The sequence below is a fragment of the Dicentrarchus labrax genome, unplaced genomic scaffold, assembly GCF_905237075.1.
Source record: "Dicentrarchus labrax unplaced genomic scaffold, dlabrax2021, whole genome shotgun sequence".
NCBI lineage: Eukaryota > Metazoa > Chordata > Actinopteri > Moronidae > Dicentrarchus > Dicentrarchus labrax.
This window is the reverse complement of record NW_026136716.1, coordinates 948,154-958,345: the sequence shown is the minus strand read 5'-3', so window position 1 is coordinate 958,345 and position 10,192 is coordinate 948,154. Positions and strand designations below refer to the sequence as shown.

At 41.4% G+C, this 10,192-nt stretch overlaps 1 pseudogene; it reads right to left on the bottom strand.

Annotated features, from left to right (window-relative positions):
- Window positions 1-8,091: 8,091 nt before the first annotated feature.
- Window positions 8,092-9,676, bottom strand: LOC127378945 (putative nuclease HARBI1; annotated as a pseudogene).
- Between the last annotated feature and the right edge of the window lie 516 nt (window positions 9,677-10,192).

Here is a 10,192-nt window from a genome sequence, read left to right as displayed (position 1 = left end):
TTGTAAAGTGTATCCTAATATACAGTAAAGCTACATTCACAGTTTATATTGCTCACCCAGCTCTGTTCTACTGAGCTGATCATCACACTGGTCTCTCTCTCAGCTAGCTGCTAGCATTAGCCACTAGCCTACTCAATAGCATTAGCCTAACAAGACTTTCTGTCCTTAACTTTCAAGCTGAAGTTTAAAAGGCATTTTCAAGAAAGCATTTTTAAAAATGATCCCAGATGCTAACCCTGGTGGGGAGTCAACTTAAAGCTGGTGGAAACCCTGATATGTAATGCTAACCCAACTTTGAACTTTACTGGCTAGCTTTGAAAAGCTAATCCCACAAGACGTAGTGAGCTAGCTCCTCCTGAAACAAGCAACAGGCTCTACCTGATAACAGAGCTTACAGGAGGGCAGCTGAGTGTCTTTAACACCCAAAAGGGCAATTTAGTGTATTTTGCCTCCCAATAGGACACTTTAGTGAGTTTCGGCTCCCAAGAGGGCACTTCAGGGCAGTTTAGCACGCGTTTTTCAACAATTGGGCCACGAGGGGGGGCGACGTATGTTACGTCATACCAAGGGCTGAGGGGAAGTGAACGAGGAGAAGTGGAACTACTAATGAAACACAGACAGGTACAGGTAGGTGTCTCTCTCTCTGGCAGACAGCAGTAAGCAGCATCAGACAGCAGGGGAAGCTCCTCTGTCAGCACAGCAGCATGCTGGGAGGAGGGAGCTCTTGTGAGCTCAGTGGCCAGCATATGCAGCTGTCTGTCTGTCTGTCTGTCTGTCTGTCTGAATGTGTCCTTCTGTTTCCTCTTCAGTTTTATTAACACTGCTTCAGTTCACATGTTTATTCACAGATGAATATTTAATAAAGGTTATAAAACCCTCTGAGCTCTGTGTCTGTTAGTGTCTGTTGGTGTCTGTTAGTGTCTGTTGGTGTTTGTTGGTGTCTGTTAGTGTCTGTTGGTGTCTGTTAGTGTCTGTTGGTGTCTGTTAGTGTTTGTTGGTGTTTCTTGGTGTCTGTTAGTGTCTGTTAGTGTCTCTTAGTGTCTGTTAGTGTTTGTTGGTGTTTGTTAGTGTTTGTTGGTGTCTGTTAGTGTTTGTTAGTGTCTGTTAGTGTCTGTTGGTGTCTGTTAGTAATTGTTGGTTTTCTTGGTTTTGTTAGTTTTGTTGGTGTCTGTTAGTGTCTGTTAGTGTCTGTTGGTGTCTGTTAGTGATTGTTGGTGTTTGTTGGTGTCTGTTAGTGTTTGTTGGTGTCTGTTAGTGTCTGTTAGTGTCTGTTGGTGTCTGTTAGTGTTTGTTGGTGTTTCTTGGTGTCTGTTAGTGTTTGTTGGTGTCTGTTAGTGTCTGTTGGTGTCTGTTGGTGTCTGTTAGTGTTTGTTGGTGTTTTTGGTGTCTGTTAGTGTTTGTTGGTGTCTGTTAGTGTCTGTTAGTGTTGTTGGTGTCTGTTAGTGTTTGTTGGTGTCTGTTAGTGTCTGTTGTGGTGTTGTTAGTGTTTTTGGTGTTGTTAGTGTCTGTTGGTGTCTGTTGGTGTCTGTTAGTGTCTGTTGGTGTTTGTTGGTGTCTGTTAGTGTCTGTTAGTGTCTGTTGGTGTCTGTTAGTGTTTGTTGGTGTTTCTTGGTGTCTGTTAGTGTCTGTTAGTGTCTCTTAGTGTCTGTTAGTGTTTGTTGGTGTTTGTTAGTGTTTGTTGGTGTCTGTTAGTGTTTGTTGGTGTTTCTTGGTGTCTGTTAGTGTCTGTTGGTGTCTGTTAGTGATTGTTGGTGTCTGTTGGTGTCTGTTAGTGATTGTTGGTGTTTGTTGGTGTCTGTTAGTGTTTGTTGGTGTCTGTTGGTGTCTGTTTGTGTCTGTTGGTGTTTGTTGGTGTCTGTTGGTGTCTGTTGGTGTCTGTTAGTTTGTTGGTTTGGTGTCTGTTAGTGTTGTTGGTGTTTGTTGGTGTGTTAGTTGTGGTTTGTTTTTTGTTGTGTTAGTGGTGTTGGTGTCTGTTAGTGTTTGTTAGTGTCTATTAGTGTTTCTTAGTGTCTGTTAGTGTCTCTTAGTGTCTGTTAGTGTTTGTTGGTGTCTGTTAGTGTTTGTTTGTGGCTGTTGGTGTTTGTTGTTGTCTGTTAGTGTCTGTTGGTGTTTGTTAGTGTTTGTTAGTGTCTATTAGTGTTTCTTAGTGTCTGTTAGTGTTTGTTAGTGTTTGTTGGTGTCTGTTAGTGTTTGTTGGTGTCTGTTAGTGTTTGTTTGTGTCTGTTGGTGTTTGTTGGTGTCTGTTAGTGTTTGTTGGTGTTGTGTTTCTTAGTTTGTGTCTGTTAGTGTCTGTTAGTGTTTGTTTGTGTCTGTTGGTGTTTGTTGTTGTCTGTTAGTGTCTGTTGGTGTTTGCTGGTGTCTGTTAGTGTTTGTTGGTGTTTGTTAGTGTCTGTTAGTGTCTCTTAGTGTCTGTTGGTGTCTGTTAGTGATTGTTGGTGTTTGTTGGTGTCTGTTAGTGTTTGTTTGTGTTTTGTGTTGTTGTGTTGTGGGGTTTGTTGGTGTTGTTGGTGTTTGTTGGTGTCTGTTTGTGTCTGTTAGTGTCTGTTGGTGTTTGTTGGTGTCTGTTAGTGTTTGTTAGTTTTGTTGGTGTCTGTTTGTTTGTTATGTCTGTTAGTGTCTGTTGGTGTTTGTTGGTGTCTGTTAGTGTTTGTTGTGTTTGTTGTTGTGTGTGTTGGTGTGTGTTGTTGTGTTTGTTGTGTCTGTTGTGTTTGTTGGTGTTTGTTTTTGTTAGTGTCTGTTAGTGTTTGTTGGTGTCTGTTAGTGTTTGTTGGTGTTTGTTGGTGTCTGTTAGTGTTTGTTGGTGTTTGTTGGTGTCTGTTAGTGTGTTGTGTTTGTTGGTGTCTGTTAGTGTTTGTTGGTGTCTGTTAGTGTTTGTTTGTGTCTGTTGGTGTTTGTTGGTGTCTGTTAGTGTTTGTTGGTGTTTCTTAGTGTCTGTTAGTGTCTCTTAGTGTCTGTTAGTGTTTGTTTGTGTCTGTTGGTGTTTGTTGTTGTCTGTTAGTGTCTGTTGGTGTTTGCTGGTGTCTGTTAGTGTTTGTTGGTGTTTGTTAGTGTCTGTTAGTGTTTGTTGGTGTTTGTTAGTGTCTGTTAGTGTTTGTTAGTGTCTGTTAGTGTTTGTTAGTGTCTGTTAGTGTTTGTTGGTGTCTGTTAGTGTCTCTTAGTGTCTGTTGGTGTCTGTTGGTGTCTGTTGGTGTTTGTTAGTGTCTGTTAGTGTTTGTTGGTGTTTGTTAGTGTCTGTTAGTGTTTGTTAGTGTCTGTTAGTGTTTGTTAGTGTCTGTTAGTGTTTGTTAGTGTCTGTTAGTGTTTGTTGGTGTCTGTTAGTGTTTGTTAGTGTCTGTTGGTGTCTGTTGGAGTTTGTAAGTGTCTGTTCGTGTTTGTTAGTGTCTGTTAGTGTTTGTTAGTGTCTGTTGGTGTCTGTTAGTGTTTGTTTGTGTCTGTTGGTGTTTGTTGGTGTCTGTTAGTGTCTGTTGGTGTTTGATAGTGTCTGTTAGTGTTTGTTGGTGTCTGTTAGTGTCTGTTAGTGTTTGTTGGTGTCTGTTAGTGTTTGTTGGTGTTTGTTGGTGTCTGTTAGTGTCTGTTAGTGTTTGTTAGTGTTTGTTGGTGTCTGTTAGTGTTTGTTGGTGTCTGTTAGTGTTTGTTGGTGTCTGTTAGTGTCTGTTAGTGTCTGTTAGTGTTTGTTAGTGTTTGTTGGTGTCTGTTAGTGTCTGTTGGTGTCTGTTGGTGTTTGTTGGTGTTTGTTGGTGTCTGGCCGTGTTTGTTGGTGTCTGTTAGTGTCTGTTAGTGTTTGTTGGTGTCTGTTAGTGTTTGTTGGTGTCTGTTAGTGTCTGTTAGTGTCTTTTAGTGTTTGTTAGTGTTTGTTAGTGTGTGTGTGTTGTTGGTGTTTGTTGGTGTTTGTTAGTGTCTGTTAGTGTTTGTTGGTGTCAGTTAGTGTTTGTTGTGTTTGTTGGGTGGTGTGTTGTGTTGTTGTGTTGTTGTTTGTTGTGTTTGTTGGTGTTGTGGTGTGTGTTGTGGTGTTGTGTGTGTGTTGTTGGTGTTGTTGGTGTTTGTTGGTGTTGGTGTTTGTTGGTGTGGTGGTGTTGTTGTGTTTGTTGTGTTTGTTGTGTTGTTGGTGTTGTGTTGTTGTTTGTTGTGTTTTGTTGTTGTGTTTGTTGTGTTTTTTTTTGTTGTGTTTGTTGGTGTTGTTGTGTTGTTGGTGTTGTTGTGTGTTGGTGTTGTTGGTGTTGTTGTGTTGTTGTGTTGTTGTGTTTGTTGGTGTTGTTGTGTTGTTGGTGTTGTTGTTGTTGGTGTTGTGTGTTGTGTGTTGGGTTGTTAGTGTTTGTTGGTGTTGTTGTGTTGTTTGTTTAGTGTTTGTTTGTTTGTTGTGTGTGTGTGTGTTGGTGTTTGTTGGTGTTTGTTAGTGTCTGTTAGTGTTTGTTGGTGTCAGTTAGTGTTTATTAGTGTTTGTTAATGTTTGTTAGTGTGTGTTGGTGTCTGTTAATGTCTGTTAGTGTTTGTTAGTGTCTGTTGGTGTTTGTTAGTGTTTGTTAATGTTTGTTGGTGTCTGTTAATGTCTGTTAGTGTTTGTTAGTGTCTGTTGGTGTATGTTGGTGTTTGTTGGTGTCAGTTAGTGTCTGTTGGTGTTTGTTGGTGTCTGTTAGTGTTTGTTGGTGTCTGTTGGTGTTTGTTGGTGTTTGTTGGTGTCAGTTAGTGTCTGTTGGTGTCACTTAGTGTTTGTTAATGTTTGTTAGTGTTTTTTGGTGTCTGTTAGTGTGTGTGTGTGTGTGTTGGTGTTTGTTGGTGTTTGTTAGTGTCTGTTAGTGTTTGTTAGTGTCTGTTGGTGTTTGTTAGTGTTTGTTGGTGTTTGTTAGTTTCTTTTGGTGTTTGTTGGTGTCTGTTAGTGTTTGTTGGTATCTGGTAGTGTTTGTTGGTGTCTGTTGGTGTTTGTTGGTGTCTGTTGGTGTTTGTTGGTGTCTCTTAGTATTTGTTAGTGTCTGTTAGTGTCATTTGGTGTTTGTTAGTGTTTGTTAGTGTCTGTTGGTGTCTGTTTGTGTTTGTTAGTGTCTGTTAGTGTTTGTTGGTGTCTGTTAGAGTTTGTTGGTATCTATTAGTGTCTGTTGGTGTTTGTTAGTGTTTGTTTGTGTTTGTTAGTGTTTGTTGGTGTTTGTTAGTGTTTGTTGGTGTTTTTTGGTGTTTGTTAGTGTCTGTTGGTGTTTTTTGGTGTCTGTTAGTGTTTGTTGGTGTTTGTTAGTGTCTGTTAGTGTTTGTTGTTTTCACTTAGTGTTTGTTAATGTTTATTAGTGTTTCTTGGTGTCTGTTAGTGTGTGTGTGTGTTGGTGTTTGTTGGTGTTTGTTAGTGTCTGTTAGTGTTTGTTGGTGTCAGTTAGTGTTTATTAGTGTTTGTTAATGTTTGTTAGTGTGTGTTGGTGTCTGTTAATGTCTGTTAGTGTTTGTTAGTGTCTGTTGGTGTTTGTTAGTGTTTGTTAGTGTCTGTTGGTGTCTGTTAGTGTCTGTTAGTGTCTGTTAGTGTCTGTTAGTGTCTGTTAGTGTTTGTTGGTGTCTGTTGGTGTTTGTTAGTGTCTGTTGGTGTTTGTTAGTGTCTGTTAGTGTCTGTTAGTGTTTGTTAGTGTTTGTTAGTGTCTGTTAGTGTTTGTTGGTATCAGAGGGGTATTGCACAAAAGTAGGATAAAGAAATCCAGGATAAGTGAGCAAGCGCGGCTTGACTTAGCCTGCTCGGTGCATCCTGGCTTAATCGGTTGCACGTTTGTCGAGCCAGGATGAAAAGGTGCGGCTATGTTAAGCCAGGTGTAGATAGTCGGGATAAGTGCGGGTTCACGGCATACTGAAATAGACCTCGCGATCGCTCACAGAAACACCGATGGGAACATGGATAAAACACGCGCTTCGTATTTCACGCCCGCTGAACAACATCTCCTGATGGAGTTCTATGAAGAGGTGAAAGATACCATAAGAAAAAAAGGCAATACCAATGCCATAATTAAAGAAAGAGAGAAAGCCTGGCAGACAATAGCGGACCGGCTTAATGCGTAAGTAGTCCAAAACTGTACAATGAATAAACAGTGCTCCACTGGAACTGTCATCATTAGGCTCCAATTAAAGGACTAAAGGAGTTACTTTAAGTCCACTAATCAACTGTTGTACACTTTGCTTGTGTGGCAAGTAGCGGTGCATGTTACTTAAATGTAGAGTATGATTAGGTGCAAACAATTATCCACAATGTGTGTCATTTAATCTATTTTTGTCATGTTACGTTTTTATGTATTTTATCTTTCTATCCTTCATAAAGAACAAACTTGTCTGGCCATAAAAGGACCTGGCAGCAAGTTAAAGTTAAATACAAGAACATTTTGCAGGCTGGTCAGTGACTATAAAGTAGATAACAGTGAACAAATGAGGTGAATAGATTAGGTGTCTGCTCACATGTTGAATGTCTGTATGATTGTAGCAGTTAAAAAAAAAGCCCATAGAACTGGCACAGGGGCGGCCCACCAAGCCAGGATATGACCCCGGCGGAGGAGCTGGCACTCCATTTAAATAAAGGGAGGCCAGTGATGGAGGGGATCCAGGGAGGGACAGTAACGGACTCTATCCCAGCCACAGAAACTGTCCGCTTCATACAAGGTACATATTGCCGTACTACAGCACACAGACCACAATCAAATAAATATATTATACTGTCTGACTTTAGATTTCCTTGCAGTGTCTGGGAACACGCTTACACTTTTGGAGCCACCAGAAGATGATCCGGTTAGTACATTGTATTGAAATCACAGGCTTGGTATGTCCTGTGAAATCTTAATTCAAGTTCTCTCAAATGTATGTATGTATGTATGTATGTATGTATGTATGTATGTATGTATGTATGTATGTATGTATGTATATGGCAGGGGGAAGGCACATCTGCAGCTGCAGAATGCACTTCTGCAGATGAGGAGACTGTGTCACTGGACTCCAGAAGGCTTGAGGTATGTCAATTTTATGGAAATATCCTTCTTGTCCATAAAGGATATGAAGTCTGTGATGTGGTGCTAATAGAAAATATGTGTAACAGGACACAGATGATGCACAGTCTCCTAAGCAGCCTGGTCACATTGTGAGTATTGGCCAAAGTAAATCTATATTATGCACAAATCCTGCTTTGCTTATTTGACATTTCTTTTACAGACTTCACAAACTGTCAGAAGGCTTTATGCGAAGCACCTGGAGAGACAGATAGAGCTGGCAGACGTTAAAATAAAACTGAAGAAGAGAAGGCTCCAAGAAATGGAGCTGGATCTTGAAATTAAACGTCGGACACTCAGGAAACTGGACCTGGAAATCCAGAAACTAGAAAGAGAAGTGAGTATTTCAGTGCACACAGTAACCATAACTGCCGTACAGCGTTTTAATCTTTGTTGCTTTTGTTCTCTCTATTCCAGGATCCAAGCAACCTGTCATGATCCGTTCCTGGCTTTCCGTCCTACTGCCAGTTCTGCCAGTACTTTTCCTGTTCACCTGCCTGCCACTCTCACCTCATCAGTGCAACCACCTTCACCTGTGTTCCCTCACCTGGTTTAAACCCACTCTGTTCACTCAGTCTCTGCCAGATTGTCTTCAGCAGCATGCAAAGCTCTCTCGCAGTATTTTCCGGATTGCTTCCTTGGTTTCGACCCTACTTGTCCTTGACCCGTCCTCGTCGTCCCTGCCCAGGTAACCTGAACTGCCCTTCTGTCCCTGACCCCTCTGCCTGCTCACCCCTCGTCTGTCTCCAGTTTGCTTGGATTCCCTCCCTGGAGATCTCAACTAGAAAGTCAGACTGTTTTGCTTTGTGGATTGTTCCTGTGTACTTGCTGTGGATTTTACGACCCTGCTTGGTCAATAAACTGTCGAACTTTGCCAACGCTGGTCTCAGTCTGTGCTGTTCTTGGGTCCAATCTCACGCCCATTACACAACCAAGGCAAATGAGGGCTGCCAAATAAAAATTCAACTAGAAAACATTGTGGTGTCCTCCGTTTTTCATGAATGTGAAGTAGAATTTAAAAGAACCACCAATGCTAAACAACACAGCAAAATAACATTTAAGATATTTTATTAACTAAAGAGGCTAAATCCAAAAATTAAGAGAAGAAATGTGCAATATATTGCTCCCTGACAAGTCTGCCATTAATGTTGTCTGGGAAGATGGGAGCATTTTCCCAGTCAACATTAACAGCCACTCGGGGGGGCCTCTCCTTTCTCAGGCCTGCAATGTTATGCAGTACTGCGCATGCAGCAATGACATCACAGGCCCTGTCCGGGGAAACTCTCAGGTGGTGCAGGCACTGAAACCGAGATTTCAGAAGGCCGAAGGTCATCTCGATTCGAGCCCTTGTTTTATTGTGTGCTTGGTTGTAGGCCTGCTGTGGTGGGGTTTGGGGGTCCGCAAGGGGAGTCAAGAGGAATGACTCGCAGGCTTAGCCTTTGTCTCCCAGCAGCACACCAGAGAATTCGCCTGATAATGCAAGATATCATTTAGAAAACTACACGGCAGAGTTAAACACACATGATGTCCAAGGTGCTTAGAGCACAAATAAAATGTGTGGCTTACCTTGTGAAAGTCTCCCATAAATTGGACTAGCCCGAAAGACTCTGGAGTCATGCACTGAGCCAGGCCACTTTGCCTCTAAATTGCTGACAAGGCAGTCAGCATCACATATCATCTGAAATGTTAAGTTGTAACCTATTAAGGTCATTTAATGCACAGAGTTAATTTATGCAGGTCATAGTAAGCACAAATCACTCTTACCTGAACATTGATGCTGTGGAAGGATTTCCTGTTAACATAATCTCCCTCATGTTCTCCTGAGGGGCGTTTGATTCTTATGTGTGTGCAATCCACTGCACCAATGATGTTAGGGAAAGCTGTAACAAAAAATAGTGAGTATCCAACTGTGACTGATCAAATTAGAAACTAATGGTTGCACGTTTAAATTGAGCTTACCTGCAATCTTGTAAAACTCCTCCTTGATGTAGAGGGGTCTTCTGTGGCCAGGGAAGGTGATGAATATGTTGCTGAATGACCTCAGCGCCAGACAAACACGTCTTATTGTGCGGCAAATGGTTCCTTTATTGAGGTTCTCTGCATCCCCAACAGAATAAAGGAAGCTCCCACTTGCAAACCATCTCAATGTAACACAGACCATCTGTGGTACAGTCAGAGCATGGCTTCGTGCTGTCTGGTGCTGTATTTTTGGACCCAGCAGCCTACATAAATATCTCAGTCCATCACCTGAGAATCTGTATCTCTCAATGAGATAGTCATCTCCAAAGGCCAATGGGTCTGACCTGTCTCGGAAGACTCTTTCACGCCTAAATGCTCGTCTGAGGATTAGGGCTTCCTCATCCAGTACATCCTCCAAGAAAGGGCAAGCCATTATGAAGAGGGAACAGATGAATGGGAGTTAGACCTATATATACTATATTGTCCTCGTCACAGATTTCATTGAAAACAGCTTTGCAACTTCATCAGCTGTGTTTTGTAATCTCAATTACTGCAATAAACACATATTTATGAAACCTCTGACGGCATTTTGACAAGCATTCTTCATTAGCATAGCAATATAACACTTGTCCTGAGTAATAATACTACCACTTGAATCAATATAAAAAGACTGTTGCAATTACAAACAGCCAACAGATTTAAATGAAATGAGAAATGACAATATATATGTAACATTTTAATGCAGGATAATTAAAATGATGCAACATACATAAAGACCATGGACATGCAGTAAAACACATTAATTCCTCACAGGATTGACGGTGGAAATACAGGTGAATCACTAGGATTAATGTTAGCCTGGCTGTTAGCCTGGTCTGGAGCAGGCTAGCTGCAGAGAATAAATCACCATAGTAACTTGGCCGGGATAAGTTTAACCTGCTTTCATGCAACCGACTTGAGGCTAAATTCATCCAGGATAACCAACATATCCCGGGTTAATCCCTTATCCTGGTTTTGTGCAATACCCCTCAGGTAGTGTTTGTTGGTGTCTGTTGGTGTTTGTTGGTGTCAGTTAGTGTCTGTTGGTGTCACTTAGTGTTTGTTAATGTTTGTTAGTGTTTTTTGGTGTCTGTTAGTGTGTGTGTGTGTGTTGGTGTTTGTTGGTGTCTGTTAGTGTCTGTTAGTGTTTGTTAGTGTCTGTTGGTGTTTGTTAGTGTTTGTTGGTGTTTGTTAGTTTC